Source organism: Myxine glutinosa, chromosome 1 (genome assembly GCF_964187855.1).
Source record: "Myxine glutinosa chromosome 1, kmMyxGlut1.1, whole genome shotgun sequence".
NCBI classification, from domain to species: Eukaryota; Metazoa; Chordata; class Myxini; order Myxiniformes; family Myxinidae; genus Myxine; species Myxine glutinosa.
The window spans coordinates 370020213-370040432 of record NC_136261.1 but is presented as its reverse complement, the minus strand read 5'-3'; the positions used below and the strand labels follow the sequence as shown (position 1 = coordinate 370040432).

At 45.1% G+C, this 20220-nt stretch overlaps 1 long non-coding RNA gene across 1 annotated transcript in view; it reads right to left on the bottom strand.

Annotated features, from left to right (window-relative positions):
* The window catches only part of LOC137419545 (uncharacterized), a 221935-nt gene that overhangs the window by 74298 nt on the left and 127417 nt on the right, over positions 1 to 20220 (bottom strand). The gene's annotated exons all lie outside the window — the stretch shown is intronic.

The window sequence follows — 20220 nt, the reverse complement described above, 5'->3', positions numbered from 1 at the left end:
TGAAACAAAACCAGTGCTGTTGTGTTGTTTTTTTGACGAAATTTGCCAGATAAATAGCATGGGTGACACGACGAAATGATTGGATTTTGGTTCAGGTCCAAATCCAGATCCGGCCTATCAGTGGGATACAAAACATAAACTGTTCACCAAGGCGGAGATATAATAATAATAATAATTCTGTATTATTTAGTTAACCAGTTTGTGTGAAACCTCAACCTAAATAAAAAAATTGATCTGCTTGGTGTTAGTTTAAGGGCTGTTCCAAATTTATCCTGATTATGAGAGATAATTACAGGAAATGGTGTTTGTGAGTAACAACCACCCTCTGGTCGAGGCTCATAGAAGGGGTGATGCTTACTGATTCGGCACGCTTACAATAGGTGTTAATGGTGGGATGTCAGAGGTTTTGGTGTGGGTTAATGTTCACACTGTTTTGGAAAATAATGCTCGATGCAACATGATCCTAAAAAAAAAAAAAACCCAGCCCTACATCGAAAGATCAGGAAGGGAAGGAATGGAAAATTTGTCAAGGTTTGAAATTAATCGGACAAGGGGGTCCCAAGGTATGGTCACCGTACTCGCAAGCCGTTCGCTTAGGCTCTGCGAATGGACCAAACCATTTGATGTAAATAGGAGGGGGGTTCTGTGGTCATTACTGCCACGTGGTTTCAAAGTTTTTGTTGTTGCTTGCACGTGTGTTTTTTTTGCAAGCACGTACGGGCAAGCGCGTACGTGCGGGCACGCCCTAGTATATATAAATAGAGGTAATATTGAGTCACGGAATTAATTACTTTCAACAATGCAAAGGGTGACAAGATATGAGATTTAATGGGATTTTAATAAGATTTAATGGGATTTTAATAAGATTTTAATGGGATTTTAATAAGATTTTAATGGGATTTTAATGGGATAAATTGGGAACAGATAGAGAGAGACAGACAGAGAGAGATAGACAGAGTGAGACAAAGTGAGAAAGAGAGACAGACAGAGAGAGATAGACAGAGAGAGAAAGAGAGAGAGACATAGAGACAAACAGAGATAAAGATGATAGTCAGACACATAGAGACAGACAGACAGAGAGAGATAGACAGAGTGAGACAAAGTGAGAAAGAGAGACAGACAGAGAGAGAGAGACAGAAAAGAAAGAGAAAGAGACATAGAGACAAACAGAGATAAAGATGATAGTCAGACACATAGAGAGAGACAGACAGACAGACAGAGAGAGATAGACAGAGAGAGACAGAAAGTGAGAGAGAGACACAGACAGACAGAAAGAGAGACAGAAAAAGAGAGAACATTTTTGGGAACGTTTTTCACATTACTTTCCTGCAACATTGAAATAATGTTGTTGTAAAACGTTTCCACAACGTCGCCACAACATTTCACTTTCGTTGTTGCAACGTTTTGCTCCAACGTTTTGGGAACATTCAAATGTTGTGTTTTGCTGACGTTTCCACAACGTCGCTACAACGTTTCACTTTCGTTGTTGCAACGTTTTGCTCCAACGTTTTGGGAACATTCAAATGTTGTGTTTTGCTGACGTTTCCACAACGTCGCTACAACGTTTCACTTTCGTTGTTGCAACGTTTTGCTCCAACGTTTTGGGAACATTCAAATGTTGTGTTTTGCTGACGTTTCCACAACGTCGCCACAACGTTTCACTTTCGTTGTTGCAACGTTTTGCTCCAACGTTTTGGGAACATTCAAATGTTGTGTTTTGCTGACGTTTCCACAACGTCGCTACAACGTTTCACTTTCGTTGTTGCAACGTTTTGCTCCAACGTTTTGGGAACATTCAAATGTTGTGTTTTGCTGACGTTTCCACAACGTCGCTACAACTTTTCACTTTCGTTGTTGCAACGTTTTGCTCCAACGTTTTGGGAACATTCAAATGTTGGGTTTTGCTGACGTTTCCACAACGTCGCCACAACGTTTCACTTTCGTTGTTGCAACGTTTTGCTCCAACGTTTTGGGAACATTCAAATGTTGTGTTTTGCTGACGTTTCCACAACGTCGCTACAACGTTTCACTTTCGTTGTTGCAACGTTTTGCTCCAACTTTTTGGGAACATTCAAATGTTGTGTTTTGCTGATGCTAATTACCTGAGGTAATTACAGTAATTACAGTTCCGGTAATTACAGTAATTACAGTAATCATTACAGTAATTGCAGTAATCTTATTACAGTAATTACATTACATTAACTCAGGCACCTGTCGAGTAAGGAAGCTGATATTTGGACATGACACTGACCAAGTGATGTGGCTGTCAAGGAAAATTTTGATTTATTGATTAATCATTTAATAAATTAACTCGTTGATTTATAAATGACTTATTTAATTTAAAGTCCTCAGAGATACATCTTCGGATGAAATACTTGCAGATTGGTTATGCTATGAGCCAATTGATTAAGGAAAATATTTTGTGATGGCCATATTGGCAATTTCGTGGCCATATTCGTGGCAACTCAGTTAGTGCCACTGCACCTTTAAAATGCATCCCTGCGTTCATTTTTCGATCGATTGAGTTGAAATTTTGAACAATCGGATCTGGACTGTCGTTGTTAACGACTCTAGCACGCACTCGTCCAATCAGGATGGAGCGGTATGGTCCCCGGATCATCACTGCCCGCAGTTTTTAATTAATTTTACTTTTTCTCTTGGTCATATAATTTTGAAGACATGCATGTCATGATAGAGGAAATGTTTGTTCTGTTGAACGGAATAAATGTTGTTTATTTGTGTGGGAGTGTATTTTTGTGTATTTTTGTGTATTTTGGATATATTTTTCACGACTAATTCCAGTTAACATCCTGCACAATTTGCTCGTTTGCTGGCCGAGTCGAAATTGCGTTGAGTTTCTATGGCATGCGCCATTAAAAGCGCTGTGTAATGGTTGAGCTCCCTTTATTTCGTTTTGGTCATGCGGATGAGCAAACAAAGTGACAAATGCTGCGACTGGAGCAGTAAAAGCGATGTTTTTTTAAATGGAAACGATGTAATGAGTAATTAAAAGTGGGAGGGGGCAACACCACGCATACCTCTTTTAAGGTGTGTATAAACCCTGGAATAAACGTGGGAGGGGGCAACACCACGCATACCTCTTTTAAGGTGTGTATAAACCCTGGAATATTTCAGCAATCAATACAATGCTGAAACTATGTAAGTTAATTTAATAAGTAATTTAATGAGTAATTTAATGAGTAATTTAATGAGTAATTTAATGAGTAATTTAATGAGTAATTTAATGAGTAATTTAATGAGTAATTTAATAAGTAATTTAATAAGTAATTTAATGAGTAATTTAATGAGTAATTTAATGAGTAATTTAATGAGTAATTTAATGAGTAATTTAATGAGTAATTTAATAAGTAATTTAATGAGGAATTTAATGAGGAATTAAAAGTGGGAGGGGGCAACACCACGCATACCTCTTTTAAGGTGTGTATAAACCCTGGAATAAACGTGGGAGGGGGCAACACCACGCATACCTCTTTTAAGGTGTGTATAAACCCTGGAATATTTCAGCAATCAATACGATGCTGAAATGATGTAATTTACTGTGTAAGAGTGTCGACCTTGGGTTTGTTTGGGTTTGTTGTTTATTTTTGTGGGTGTCTATTTTTTGAGTATTTTGGATATATTTTCACGACTAATTCCAGTTAACATCCTGCAAAATTTGCTCGTTTTCTGGCCGAGTCGAAATTGCGTTGAGTTTCTATGGCATGCGCCATTAAAAGCGCTGTGTAATGGTTGAGCTCCCTTTATTTCGTTTTGGTTATGCGGACGAGCAGACAAAATGACGAATGCTGCGGCTGGAGCAGTGGAAGCGATTTTTGAATTGTTCAATGATTATTCGATATTGTTATGACTTATTGTCAATAGGTATACTAAGTGGCCATGAGGTAGCCTGTTGCTATGTACAGTTTTATTCTATTGTTGATTATACCACATAGCTGTGGTGATAAAGGAAATGTTCGTTTTAAATAGATGATTATGATAGGACCATGACGATAAAATCATGATGATTATTATGAATGATATCATAGGGTTCAAATGCAGAATGATTGCATGAACTTGGGAAAGAACTTTCAAGCCCTATGGGATAAATTGGGTGTTACAAGCGATGGAGTTTCCAAATTTAGCATGATTGAAGGAATTTTACAGTCTTATTTCAGGAGTTTTACAAAATTTATATTGCCAAGAGATTTGGGTACTATTAAAAGAAAAATGATGAGATATTTTTCCCAAAGAACTTTAATATCTGCCATCCATTTTGGCTGTCTCACGAATGAAGGATGAGTTGCCTTTAGTGGTTGCAAAGAAAATTTGTGGAGACCAGGCAAAATGGGGAAATATGTCAGATATGACCCTAGGACAGGACGGTGATTCATCAATTAACATGAGGTACGAACCAGAGGTGACGACCGATGAGATTCGATCTCAGTCAATGGATGGACCTGTCCTGACATCATTGGGGAAAGGGCTTATGCAAGGAGTCATCCAAAATGATTAATTTGATTTATTGATGAATATTGATGAATTAATTGAAATTGAATAATTGATTGAATTGTTAATTGATTGAATCTAATTGACTGAATTTAATTGAATAAATTTAACTGAATAAATTGAACTGAATAAATTGAATTGAATATATTGATTGTTTGATTGATGAAAATGCGGTCTCAAGAAAGAAGCTTTGATATCTTTGCGAGATATTAACAATGTGGAGACAACCTGGGAAAATTGAGCAAGGTGGTGAGTTTATATACAGATATATATGTGCGGTTACCATTGTGTGATTTCCCCGTCAACAGAGCGGACACCTGAGGATTCACCCATTTCATACTGACCCTCCGGCTCATCTGCAAATACTGATCTGTGAGATTGGATTGTGCAAAAGCCACAGCTGAGGGAGATTCTCTGGAAATCACCGTGTGAACAGGTGGAGAGACCCTTCCTGGAGGTAAGAGTGAAGCTTTAGAGGAACAAACTACAACACATCCAACGCTACTTTGATAAAAGGCAGAATGGGAAATGGAGCCTGCAAGAATACACAAGGACAACCAGAGATTCCACAAAAAGGTACTTGTACACATCATATGTACGACCGTTATGGTGCAGAAGCTATAAGGCAGGTCGAGAATTGGTATTTGTGGACAAAGGGACATGATGAGGAGTTTCCAAGAGATGGTACATTTGAGCGAAGTCGATTGGAAAGATTGGAACAAAGATTGAAAGCCAGGAAGAGACAGAATCTAACGGTAGACTGGCTTGCATTCCATCTTTGGGATGGTGAATCCAGACAACGGGAACAGCAAGAACGGATAACGGATCTAGAACTTAAAATAAAAAGGATACAGGATACAGTGGAGGAGACAAATGCACAACTGCCCTCGAAATTAGGAATGAAAGGGACAGTTGTCCCATCTGATTTCCAGTTGTCTCCCCAAAAAGGACGGTACAGAGAATTTTTTCGTGTTTCAGGAGACAACGAGAGATTGCAGTGGCAACTCAGGGATGTAGAGATGCAGCCCAGCAATACAAATGCACAGGTGCACAGATCAGACAACGACAGAAACCGGTGTTTCAAGTGTGGACGGATGGGACATTGGAAAAGAGGATGTCCGTATACCAAAAGGAAGACAAGTTAATAGGGTAAACCAAGATCAAGGGTACCAGTGCTGACCGATACCTCAGACAATGATTAGGCCTTCATTGCTGCAAATCCCAAATGATGATTGGCCTCAACAGATTCGATTACTGGACAAACATGAATAACTGTCGATGATTCTTGGGTCTGAAAAGTTTTCGGAGCAAGAATTATTCATTTTTTCTTTTGCTTGTAAGCAAATTAGTAATTAATTGATCACATGCCGAAATTGGATCTTTTATGTTGGGCACACAATTTTAAATTTACAAAGTTGGAACAATTGCTTTGCAAATTTTTGAAACCAAGGGACAAGGGTCACATGATGATCAGGTGGGAATGTCGGACTAGTGTTCCGCATGATTGATAGGTCAGTGGTCGACTGACATGCAAATGGGTGTGTAGTCAAATTTGGATAAATTATGGTGGGAACTGAAAGGGTAATTTCAATGTGACATCATAGGGGTTTTCTAAGAATAGACTTTTAGTTTATTTGTGTATAAGCATTTTAATTTGATTGACAAATTTTATGAAATTGAAATAAAATTGACACCCATCTGATCTGTAAATAATGGTTCCAACGCAAACAAATATGCATAATGCATGTGTGTGTGTGTTTTTGTGTATCAATCTTACAAGATTGTTGACACCGACATTGTGCCTTGTCTGAAAATAGATAGTTCCAATGTGGGAGTACACAATGTGGGAGTACAAAAAATGTGGGAGTACAAAATTAGCCAAATTTGGGAGAGGTCTTACACTGACTTCCCAGAGTACTCTGCTCACAGATTTTTATATATATAAACTTGAATTTTATCAGCATATAAATTGTGCTGTATGTATGGATGTGTTTTAGGCATAGATGATATGGGAAAATAGTAAAGAAAATTTTGCTGGTTTGAACTATTGTGGGTTTTCAGTTCTGGAGTTTAAACAAAGTCACTGGTTAACAGATGAGAAAGGATAGTAAATAAATTATTCGCTGCTGGGCAAATTAAGTACGATATTACTAAGACTTATGAGAGCTATTGTTCTGCCTTACAGCAGTGGAAAATTATTGGGAAAAAATTAGATCCAACATAATGAATCTATAAAAGAATGTGATAGGGATAATATCCTCAATTTGTACTAATTATTTGATTGTGGGTAAAGGAATTAAGTTATCGTAGTGGATTGTTAACAGCAGCCTGAAAATGTCCTGAGAGTGTGCATCCATGTAATCAGAAATCCCAGATTTGTTTTTTACAAACAACATTTTGGTAGAGGTCTTGTGTGGAACACTTCCTTGGTAGATAAAAAACGGTACTGCATGCTGGCAGCCACTTTTGCGGCCAGTTAGGCCAAACAAATTGAGAGGAAATTGTAGTTAAATACGTAAGTTACACATGGCTATTTGAAAAAAAAAAAGGAAATTTGTTGAGATGGGAAACATTTTTCGAAGGTTTATTAAGGTGTTATAATATGACATGTGGCAAGGCAAACTATTGGATGGGAAAATTAGATCTGGCTATAGAATAAATTCATTGACCCCTTGAAGTTAATTCTTCGAATCATTGTTTCACTGGCATTTTTTGTTCAAATTGGAAATAGTTTGGTAGAGCTTTGGTTAAAACCTTTGGTTGCGGTATCTTGGAACGAAATGATAAACCATAGGAGATTGATAAGAATAGAAAAAATATGGACCCAAAATAGAAAGTTGGATTCATGCCCCTCATTGCAAACAAGCACATGGGGCTAAGGTGGACGATCCCACAGAAAATGAGGCTGCACCTAGCAGCCCAGCAGAACATTCAGTGGTAGATAAATGATAGTCGTGATTTACAGTCATTTGAATTACATTTGAACACCCCTTGCATTGATAAACATTACATTTTCAACATGTGATATTCCTACTTGGGATAGTGACATTTATTTGCCTACATGACATACAATTACCTGCTGATATTAATACAACATGAGTGAAAAATGTATCACAACTACACTCATGATCAGGGGATTGAGTTCAACCCCGGGAGATAGGGGGATCAGGGCAAGACAAATAATCTGATTATGTTACATATTAAGGGATTTTCTTTATTTACCTTTTAGGAAGCTTGTTAGTTTGGTATATAATGTTGAATGTCATCGACATATAATTATGTCATAGGTATGAATATATACAAGGAGTAGCAGACTTGTTTGTTGGTTTAGTAGTTATATTGGCAATTGTTTTAGTGGTGGCTTGCTTGAAAGCCTTAGTGACGGTGTGTTTGAATAAGGTAACCAACAACACGATGATAACGCATGAAGTGACAAATGAGGAAAGAAATGTGGAACCAGAAAAGGAAGACTTTTATGGCGACATAAATACTGAGATTAAAAGATTAAATCAAGTGATGTTGCAAATGAAACAGTAGAATTAAGATAATGGCATAACGACAATGTTATGAGTTGTGTCAATTACAATATCAGTGAACTCATATCACCACGACTGACACACTGTTAGGAAAAAGAGGGAAAAGAAAAAGTGGAGAGGAATTATGGTAATAATACATTATGTTTAATTTGTTGGTTTGGAAAAAATTGTTGTTGGGAATTAGGTATTCCCGTTTGTGATTGTAATCATATACAATGCTATTCTTAGTTTAGTAATAAAATACATACCTGATTGAATATTATTTGTGTGACGCATATAAATGAATATAACGTTTGTGTTAAGGAAAAACAACAAATTGTTGAATGTGAAACTGTCGGAAGACATACATGATTATGCTGATTTCATGGTAAGATGTACCCTATCTGATTCAGTGTGTGCGGAAAGCAGATTCAGATGTGACTGAGCATAAGGATAAGACGAGATCACATTTTGGAGGGATTGCTAAACGGAATTGGGAAGAAGTTCGAGAAAGAAAATTTGTGGCTAAAAAATGAAGTTAACCGTGGCATACACCCTCTTTCTCAAAGAATGATGAAGACATTCTCCCGTGTAACTTGGAGATGAATGCTTACCTTCACCAAGGAAATTTATGTGACCATTTGCCTGGATCACACTGCAACATATGAAAGAAAGGCGATCACTTACTCTTGTTCGAAGGCTTCGAACATTCATCACATCAGAAGTTGCAGGACAACGACATTTTACCTGCAACCTCTGTGAAATGCGGGGACATATGTTATTACTTCACCAACTTCCGGGGAGCCAGCATGGAGCTGCAAACAAACGGCTGTGCCCTTGTCACAACAGCTGTGCACGATTCTGCTGGTTGCTCCTGGTAAGGACCATGAATGACCTGAACACCATGGTCCCAACATCATTGTGGATGCATCCGGCATCCCTGTTCCACATCTTGCTGGCCAATCAACGTCACACCAATACTTGCTGCCCACTCACAATGAGGGAGGAGGCAAGTCGACTACAACTGGGTGAAGGCCTTGTTCAGGAATTACTATGGTTTACAGCAAAAAGTGGCAAGAATGCTACAAGGAGAGCAGGGTCAGTCTATGACTCCGAAATGTTACCACAACAGCGAAATCCTACACGAAATAGTGCAGGAGCTATGAAGACATTAGGAGAAAATGTTTCATACCAGGATTCAAACACAAGTGATCAGCCCTTCCTTTCAAACAAAGTCAACATTTGTGTGGAGGCAAACGTTTTTGCCAGATGGTGCAGATGCTTTACAAAACTTGAAAATGAAGTGAAATTGTTGTATCTTGGTGATGGTGAAGTGTTGTTTTGAAAATATATTTGTGATGCAAATGCAATAGATTGAACGATATGGAAGGAGTCAATGACCAACGAAATGTTTTGTGATTCTTGCAGGATGACGGTGTATGCCCAAGGGAATTTGATTACCTAAGTTATGATTATTTACTTATACTTGTAATGATGTTTACTTGCAGTGATTGATTATTTACGTATACTTATATTGATGTTTAGATTAATGGTTAATATAAACAAAAACAAAAAAATGAGGGAATTGAGGAAGTACTGTACTGCATTAATGTACTGTATGGCATGGTATTAAATGTACTGTATGGCATTAATCAAAACCAATATGGAAGTAGAGATCTTGACATCATAGTGATCGTTGGAATTGGAAACCGAAGCAGATAGACGATTTCGTAAATGAATGTCAGGAATTTGCACGAACGTGGTAATCTCTTGTTCACCTGGTCACAGCCCCAGGCTAGAGCACCCTCCTATTGTGAGGCAAATGCAACTCCCAGCAGGGGGGGGGGGCGAACCGGCTCCAGTGAGGCGATCGAGTAACGGATTAGAAGCAGCGGAGAAGGGATTACGATTTCAGCGGACAGAGGATTAACTCAAGCGTGCCGATATAAACCAGAACAGACTTTGATTCAGGAGCACTCGCCACGATAACCCCTGCCCGACGGAACGAAGGAGCACTCGCCACGAAGCCCTGCACGACGGAATGAACGCGTACCACGAGTTCGGCGCTGCAGCCGAACAAGAAGGACCATGCGGATAGAGTTAACCTGGTCCATTGAGATTAAACGATATTATTTGGTAAAACATATGAAAGTGAATAACCAGTTAATAATAAAGTCATGACCTTTTGTAAACCTGTGTCCGGTCATTGGAGTCCTCTGAGTCTCTCAGCTACGAATTCTTCTACAGGTCCATCTTCCCCCATCCACTCCTTCGCACCATGCACTCCACACCACTCATTCCACACCACTCACTCCACACCCCATTTATTCCACACACCTGTTCTTCACTTGCACCCCATGCAGGTCAATTCACACAACACAATTCCATTCATCCTCAATACACCACTCATACACCATCTCTGGTCATCCCCGACCAATGCCTCATTTGATCAAGCCCCTGCACACGGTGGTTCCCATTCAATTCCTCATACTACTCACACACACACACACACAGCATCATCTAACTAACTACTTCCCTCTAATACTCATGCTTTCCCGTCTTCCCTTACACTAAGCACTCCCTCGTCATTATCATCCATCTAATCTGACTACGTCCCCTCTACCTGTACCGAAGTCACTACTTAAATCTCTTGTCTCCTATTGTCATCTCTAAATCCCGAACAATATCCGAGCCCGCCCTCGGCTAGTTTACACTGCCATCCCCATAATCTAAAGCTCATGTGCCCCCTGAGATGTGAGGAATGGTCAAACGACCATCCCTCCACACGGGGCACCATCCCCAAACACTATCACCCCCAGTCCGCTCGCACGATGAGCCCCCGTCATTGGAGGTACTGGGTCCTGGCTCGGCCTCTAAAGCCGAGGCGATCCATGAGGGCGCCTGCTCGCCGGTGTAGGGTCTTACCCGGTCGGCATGAACGATCCGAGGGAGGGCTCGTGGCCCCATCTTGATCTTAATGACCACGCCACAGATTTGCGCCAGGATGACCCCCAGGCCTTGCCAGGATGAGGTGAGTTTGGGACACCTACCCTTCCGCCTCCGGGGATTGAAGAACCAAATCTTCATCCCCGGAGAATACTGACTCCCCTGGCTCCGGTGGTCGTACCTGTGCTTCATTTTGGCACCCGCCAGCTTGTGCTGGTGGCGTGCGAAGGCATGGACCCTCTCCATGCCTTCCTCTAAGTGACGTGCGTAGCCCTCCCCCGGCGGCCTATCAGTGGTCTCTGACACGGGACCGCATAGCAGGTCGGCGGGAGCCCCCAACTCCCGCCCATACATCAGCAATGCTGGGCTGCATGCAGTGGCCCCATGCTGGCTAGTTCGATAGGCCATTAACAAATACGGGAGATGTTCATCCCAGTCGTCCTAACGGGTGGTGGTGAACAATGCCAATTGTTGAACCAGGGTTTGGTTGAATCTTTCCACCATCCCGTCAGATTGAGGTCTTAAGGGCATTGTCCTTGTTTTCCTAATTGACAGAAGTCTGCACACATCTTATAATAAAATTGGCTCTCAAAATTTTGACCCTGGTCGGTGTGTAGCTCCTCCGGAATCCCATGCTAACATACAAATCCTTCCACGAAGGCCTGTGCTACCACCCCGGCTTCTTGGTTGGGGAGGGCATAGGCCTCCGGCCACTTGGTGAAATAGTCCATTACAACGAGGATGTACTTGTTACCTTGGCGGGTGCGGGGTAGTGGTCCTAGAATATCCATAGCCACCCAATCAAGGGGGGCCCCCACCTGGTGTAATTGAAGCGGGGCCCTCATCCTCCGTGCTGGTCCCTTTTTAGCAGTACATGCGTCGCATCTCCGACACCAGTCCTGTATATCGCGCCCCATATTTACCCAATAGAACCTCCGGCGGACCCGAGATGTTGTCTTTGTCCTGCCTAAATGGCCGCCGGAGCGGGTACCATGCACCTGCTGTAATATTATGTTCTTAAATTTATCTGGAACTATCACCAGCCAGGAAGTTCTCTCCGAGGGAATCTCTACCCATTTGCCACACAAGATGTTATCTTTCAATTCCAGGGTTTGCCACTGAGCCCAATATGCCTTTGATGGCGTCCCGAGGGGGGTGACCTCTTCCCCATTAGGTCTTTTTCCCAATCGAACCCATTCGTACACAGGTCCCAGTACGGGATCCTCCCGCTGGGCCGTGCTCCATGCCAAAGTTCCAAATTCTTCATCCACGGTTAATGGCAAAATTGGCCCTCTCACCCGGGTTGCACGGACTACGAGGGTAGGGGTGGAGTCTGCCAATTGCTCCCTCTCCTCATGTCTCGCACAAAATTTACAGTTTTCCCCCAAACAACGACATCGAGAGAGTGCGTCGGCATTCCCATGGGCCTTCCCGGCCCTATGGGTCACACTGAAATCGTACTGCTGCAACTTTTCCAACCACCTTGCAATTTGGCCCTCCGGCTCCTTGAACCAGCGGAGCCATTGCAGGGAGGAATGGTCAGTTCGAGACCAGAAATTTCCACCCGTACAAGTACGGGTGGAAATGGCTCATGACAGCCAGCATAGCCAATAACTCTTTACAAGTGACGCAATAATTTCGCTCGGGCCTACTCATGGCCCGACTATAATACACGATCACTCTCTCCATGCCCCCCTGTGTCTGGGACAAAACTGCGCCCAATCCTTCCTGGCTTGCATCCGTGTCCAGGGTAAATGTCCCGTCACTAGTGGTGCAAGCTAGAATGGGTGCGGATGTCAAACACCCCTTCAATGCTAGGAAGGCCTCTTGGCACTCCCTTGTCCAATTAAATCTCGTCCCCTTCTCCGTAAGCCGGTGAAGGGGCCGGGCCAACTCTGCAAATTTTGCCACAAAGCGCCGGTAGTAGGAGCAGAGTCCCAAAAATCCCCACACCTCCTTGATGGTACGTGGTGCGGGCCACTCCTCTACCGCTGTAATTTTGCCTGGGTCTGTTTTTACCCCCTCGCGACCAATGACGTGACCTAGATAGGCCACCTCTCTAGCAAACACAGTGTACTTACTCTGGCTCAGCTTCAACCTGCCTGTCTGAGGCACCCAAACACCTGGTCCAAATTAGCTATGGCTTGGGGGAATGTTTTAGCATGTACCAGGACGTCATCCAGGTACACCAGGCATGACTGCCATGGCATGCCGCCCAGTACATGCTCCATCAATCGTTCAAAGGTGGCGGGGGCGTTATAAAAACCAAACGGCATCACAGTGAACTGATACAGCCCCTTACCTGTGGAAAATGCCGTTTTCTCCTTCCCTGCCCTATCCATCTCCACCTGCCAATACCCACTCTTGAGGTCCAAGGTTGAGCACCAATTTGAGCCCGCAACGGCATCGAGGGTATCGTCAATTCTTGGTAGGGGATATGACGTAGACTACGGATTTTTATGTTAAGAAAATAGGCCTTTTATGTTTTGAAAAGCGGAAATATATTTTTTTTATGTGAAAAAATCCCGAAATATTTTTTTCCCCCGTTTTATTCATTTTTTATTATTACCAAGTTTTTCAGAAATCAGTCAAAAAAAGAACAAAAAATGGTAAGCTTTTTCCTGCACAACATTAAGCACTCTGGGCTAGTAAACAGGTAAAAAATGACGTTCAGGTACCTTTATTGCAACTGCATTGTTTGATAAGTAGAGGACTAGAAGAAATTGACAAGACCCTTTTAGGAACGGTTAAAGTAGGTGTTTGAAATCATTATCTTGGTAATGTTCTCCTTGGTGAGGCGGTGTCGGCGGTCGGTGAGGACGTTTCTGTAGACGGAGAAGGACCTTTCCACGTCGACGCTGACGATGGGGCAGTACCTCAAGAGGAGGATGTCGGCAAGCTTGACTCCAGCCGGCACACCAACCTCAGATCCGTGCTGATCTCCATCCAGGATCAAAGCCACTGTCCTCAGCACACCAATGTCGGGATTGCGCTGCAGCACCGCCTTGAACTTGGTGAGCAGGATCTCCTTACGGCAGCCTCAGATCTTTTCGAGCTCCTCCTTGGCCTGATCAAGGAGCTGGAAGGCCTTGGCCAGCTCCATGCCGGCCTCCTCCAGCTGCTTAAGGATCTTCGGGATGAACGACACGTGGGCATTTAAGAAGACCAAACTGAGCTTGATGTCCGTCTTTCCGAACAGGTCCTTGGCACTCCGGATTGCCATCGCGTCGTCATCGTTCAGCTGGTCCACAATGTCCTTGACGGCCTCGAAGTGCTCGGCATAAAACACCGCGGCGTCGATCCACGTCCCCCACCGAGTCAGAATGGGCTCTGGGGGGAGAGAAAGATTGGGCTGCTGCTCCTTCCAAAGGACAACACGCGACGGGGCTTTGACGAACACCTTCTTCATCGTGGCAATCAGGTCGTTGACGTCCTTGAACATTTCTCGGACTGGCTCGCAGACACGGTGGAGCGCGTGGGCAATGCAAGTCACATGCAGCAAGTCCGGGAAGAGTTCCTTCAGGGCATGGCCGGCCTTGATCATATAGGCCGTGGCGTCGCTGACGAGGACCTTGAGGCACTCCGGCTTGAAATCAGGCCAAAGATAGCGCAGCGTGTCATTGACTGCGCGCACGATCTCCCCGGAGTTGGTCTTCTCCAGAAACATGCACTGGACGAGGTTGGGACGAAAGTACCCCTCCTTGGACAAGCGTCCCGCGATGTTGGCCACATATCTGCCGAATGTTGACTTGCCGAATCGGTCGTCTCGTCGACGGACAGCCAGATGGGCTGCTGTCCGAGGTCGGCATGGATCCCCGCCAAGGCCTCGTCGTAGCACTTGTCGAGGTAGTGCTTTCAAATCCAGCTTTCATCGGTGATCTGGAGAGTGATGTGCTTCTCCAGGAACGACCGGAGGGCAGGGTTTTCCAATTTCGACCATGGGATGCCAGCGGCCAGCGTGGCCTGGCACAGCTCCTGAGCCACGACGTCGCACTTGTGCCTCTTTCCGCCACCAAAGTCCCCCATGGTGGCTTGCATGACCGTCCTCTTCTTCTTCAAGGCCAAGTTGCTCTTGTGGCGGTCTCCTCGGACATGTTGGGCCAGCTCAGACTTCTGCTTCACCCGGAAAGTCTTTTCACAAGCTCGACAGAAAGCCGTGTCACTCGACACGTACTTGAAGGTGGCCCCATCGCCGCAAGCGTTGAATTCCTTCAGCCACTTGTCACGAAGAGCAGCACTCATCTTGATAGGAGACTTGTTCACACTTTGTGTACACTCTCTCACTGTAGTACACCGCCTCACTGCTGTACACGCTGGGGATGCAACGCACGCAAGTGGACGCAACGTTTTGTTTTTGAGATCGATCGCAGTTAGAAATTTCGATCACAGTTAAAAATTTCGATCGCAGTTAAAAATTTCGAAAAATTCCCTAATTTTTTTAGCGTTGCCAGACATTTCGACCAAAAAGGGCATTTTATTTTATTTTTCCCGAAAAAGGGCGAAATATTTTTTTTCTCCGAAAAATAGCAAAATAATTTTTTTGTGCGCAAAAAAGCCGTTTTATGTGAAAAAATATTTTTTATTTTTTCACATAAAAATCCGATGTGCAGATATGAGTCTTTGAGTGTCACGTTGTTCAGTTGGGGATAGTCCATGCAGAAACGCATGGTCCCATCTTTCTTTTTGACCAACACAACAGGTGACGTCCAAGGACTTCCCGAGGGCTCGATGATACCTGCATCGAGCATTTTTTCTACCTGCTCGTCAGCCTCCTCCCTCTTGCTCCAAGGGAGCCGTCGGGCGGGCTGACGAATAGGCCGGGCCTCACCGGTGTGGATCTGATGTTTCACCAGGCCCGTACGTCCAATATCCTCGGAGGATAAGGAGAAGATGTCCAAATGGGTTTCAATTAATATGTGTAATGCCTCCCTCTGGGTATCCTCCAACTCTACACGACTCCTGTTTACCATCTCACAAATGGGATCGGGCCAATTCCTTGTACTTTTTGCTAAAGACTCCCTCCGGGGCCGGCTCGGCTGGATGTTCTCGCCCCTCACTGCCGCGACTTCATTAACTGGGGTGCAGCCGGCTATCTTCCTGCCCCGTCCTGTAGTGTGTGGTTCCGTACTAATATTAATTACTCAGACGGCCACCAACGGCCCGTCCGTTTTTACGAGGGTGCGGCCCACGACTAAACCCGGGATGGACTGCGCTGCCACCAGTTCGACCAGGCCGCAGGACTCCTGCCATGTTGGGCGAGCTAGCCATCGGGCCGGCACTATTGCCTCGGCCCGCGGGGGAATGGTCACGGCCTCAGTAGCCTCCAGCTCCATCTCGGCCGTGCTCACCCCTCCCAATGGCAGCTCATCTATTCCCATTTGCAGGGTCCCCCGGCACAAATCGATTTACAACCGCTGGCAGTCAACAAATCCAACCCGATTAGGCATGGGTCGCACACCACCGCCACCCAAACTTCTATCTCCCTCTTTACAGACCCTAACTTGAGGGTTACAAAACCACGCCGTATGATGGGGGGCCGTTACCCCGGTAGCCAGCTGCAAACTATGAATTTCCAGACGCTGGATTTTATCCCAGCCGTCTGCACTCGAATTAAGGATCACAGGGCTGATGATTGCGGTGCTAGCTCCTGTGTCCACTACGGCGTCTACCCCCACGCCGGCAATTTTGCACCGAATTGTTAAGCTACCTGTACCAATTTGGCCACAATAGATGACCTGTCGCGTCAATGAGCGCTCTTCACCATCCCCTTCTACCGAATACGGCCCTGCATGTTCGGCACATATTAGTTTCCCGGGCCCTGGCGGGTGGGGGGGGGGGGGGGGTGTCTGGGGTCGGCTAGCCCGACCCGTACCAGGCGGAGTTGATGGTCCCGGCTGCCGGGGTCCGTCCCGGCGCGGGCCTCGACACTCCCACGCACGGTGACCCAGCCGGCTACAGTTAAAGCACCTCACCTGGTAAGGTGCTTGCCTCCGGAATTCCAAATCCCCCCCCCCCCCCCTGTAAGTCCTAATTGGGGCATTTGTCCATGGCCTACCGTGTTCCACCTCCGGAGCCACCTGCCATGGTCCTGATCCCGCCAGGCGCTGGTCCACCAGCCTTCGGACCATGCTTTCCAGGTCAGGGCCCCTTTTGAGGGCGGACCCCCTCAGGGGGCCGCCACCAGCCACGAGCCCCACCTGTCTCACCGCCACTGCATGGCGCTCGCTTCCCCGGGTCAGGGGCCTCGCTGCTTCCCAATGGGCCGCAGCGTCGGCCGCCTGGCTCAAGGTCCGCGGGGGGCACATGGCGAGCTGTTGCCGAAGCCCGGGGTCCAGGAAGGCCTGGATGAAATGGTCCAGCACCAGGCTTTCCTGGGAGGTCGCTGCCATGTCTGCATGTGCGATTCCCACTGCGCGGCGAATGTCATACGCAAGCTCCCCGATGGTCTCCTGGGGCTTTCTTTTTCGCACCGCGAGCTGAGCTTTAACAAGCTCGCTCTGCTGTTCTATACGAAAACGATTAATTAAGGCCGCATGGAGGTCTGGCAGGGTGATAGCACCCGGTGGTAAGGCTGTCAGAACCTCCGCCGCCACGCCGCACAGTGCCCCCACAAGGTGTACCCCACCTTCGTCCCGGTTCCAACCGTTGCCCCTACACACGTGGTCGAATTGCACCAGGTACGCCCTCAAATCACTCTTGCCGTCATACGGCGCGAGTGGAACCTTAGGGCTGCCCGAAGGCCGGACCCTGTGCGTCGCTCCTTGTGGAATTAACACGGGGCCGAACTGTTCGGGCCCCCATAGTACACTATTCCCTCGGGGCTCGCGTGCATCCCCCGTCCCTCCAAAGACTACCCCTGTCGGAGTCGATGCTTGGGTCGTCTCGTCGCAACCCGCTACCCATTCCATACTTGCACACCCTGGCTCACCAACACCTCTCACACTCCCCATGGTCAGACATCCCTGCGCACACTCTCTCTCCACGCACTCCGGACCAGTTGCACACCTTACTATCGGCCTCGCACGAACGCCCGGGTTGATGCCCACTCCCAAGCTTGTCGAACCTCCCCTCACACCATATACATTTCCGACATTATCGCCACTCACCTCGGCGCTTCTTCCTCTTCGCTTCTCCTCCGCCAACTGCAAACTCTTTATTTGGTTAGCAAGCACGTCATCAAGATGTGAACACAGACCTTGTACAAATTCCATCACTTCCTTCTTTATTTCATTTTTAGTCTCCCTCCGTCTCTTTTTAATTTCACTCACCCCTTCTTCTACCTCCTCTAATTTTTGTTTCACCTCTTCTATTTCCCGGTGCGCCCCCACAATTTCTTCTTTTAAGGCCACCTTGGTCATCTTTATATGGGTCCTGACTTCTCGTTCCCTTGCCCCCAACGTCTCTACCACCTCATCCAACCTCTTTGTCAGCCCTTCGTGTACCATTTGGCACTCCTTTTTCGTCGCTATTAGTTCTTTTTTTATTTCTTTTTGTGCTGATTTCAGTCCCCCTATCACGTCGGTGTTCCTACCCACTTGCTCCCTTAATTCCTGCTGTCCCACTGTCAGCTTTTCTACCTCCCGAGTAAAGTCCTCAATACCCCCGTGTAATTTAGCCGTGCTCCTCCTCAACTCCCTCTCCAGTGCGCTCCTCGCACTGCTTTACCTCGTCGCGTACCAATGCGACTTCCCCGCTCAAACCGCGCCTTATTTCCTCCCCCATCTCTTTTATTTCTTTCTTTGATGCCACTCTCAATTTTTCCCATTCGTTCTTTTGGGTGTCAATTTTTCTCTCCAACCCCTTTTTCACCTCCGCCAATGCTTTCAATTGGCCGCCCATTTTATTTTCCAAATTATTTAACCAATCTTTCATTTCTTTCATTTGGCCACCCATTTCTTTTATTTCATGACATTGCACCGTGAAGCACGCTTTGATTTGCGCCATGAAGGTTAGGCTGGGCCAAATCAGGGGTGATTCTCAATTTTTCATACTACAAGGTTGTAATTTACCTAAAAGTTGTAGCTGGGTAACAGAAACAAAACCATGAAATGTTTTTTCAAAAATATTGACGTCTTACGGTAAAACAGCCCGTTACCATAGCAACCGTTACAGACGACTCAAAAAATTCTTAAAATCGATGATTTCTCAGGCTGTGTGTGACTCCCAGAGTTGATTCTGGTACCAAAAGATTCAGAATTGAAAGCCAAGGATGATTGGATAGTTTAACAATGTCTGTGACACAATTCAATACAACTTTTATCCCAAAAACTCATTTTCATCTCAAATTTAAGGCATTTGTTTGAAAGAAAAATTGAAAATTTTGCTTTTTAATCATAGGATAATTATCATTAATCAGAGCTATAGTCAAATTAAATGTACTTTAAATTAACTTTTGTCATTGATTAAGCTTTTTTGTCTCAAATTTAAGGTCTGACATTGAACATTGATAACAAAATAAAAAACCTAGTCCCAATTGTAATCAATGGAGGCCAATGACTTCTTAGTCACAACCTCAGTGGATGATGCCAGTCCATGCAGCTTCTCCCTGACGCCCTTCACAACCCTGTATAGAGCCTGGAGCTGCACCTCAGATGTGGGGGCCTTGTTAGTGTTCAAATCTGTGGCGAGTCCAAGTGTCCGCTCTGCTGCGTCATTGACAACTGGGAGTTTGGCCACAACTTCCTTGCCATGACGATAGCTGTCTGCGGTGGGCCACTGTGCAACGGGGAGCTTGACAAAACTGGAGTCAATACCCAAGAGTTCAAACATGCTCCAAGAGTCGTAACCAACAAAGTCTTTGAGGGCTTTACTCCCCAATTGCTGTGAGGCTGGCATCTCCTGTATCATGTTATGTGCAGTCCCATGGTACCTGAGCATAGCCCTTCTCATAGTCTGCTTGTCAGATGACGTTCTGTCCGAGAACAGTGCCAAAGAGACCAATCTCTCTGAGAGGTACCACAAATGGTTTTGTAGCTTCTCTCAGGCCACAGTCACAAAGGACAGAAATTTGGCAGGCCACTTTGTTGGATTCTTTGCGATACTGGCCTCAGCCTTGAGGAGGTTCTTCATCAGGTACAGGTCGTTAGATGGTGCATCTGCAGCACTGGTACATGTTATCCACACTTTAGTGTAGAAGACTGACATGAATGCAGCGAGACTGGTTATGTCTTCCAGCTCTTCGGGTGTGTAGATATCTCCCAGCTGCCGACGGTCCTGCAAGTCCTTCACTACAAGCTTGACTGCATCCTTTTTG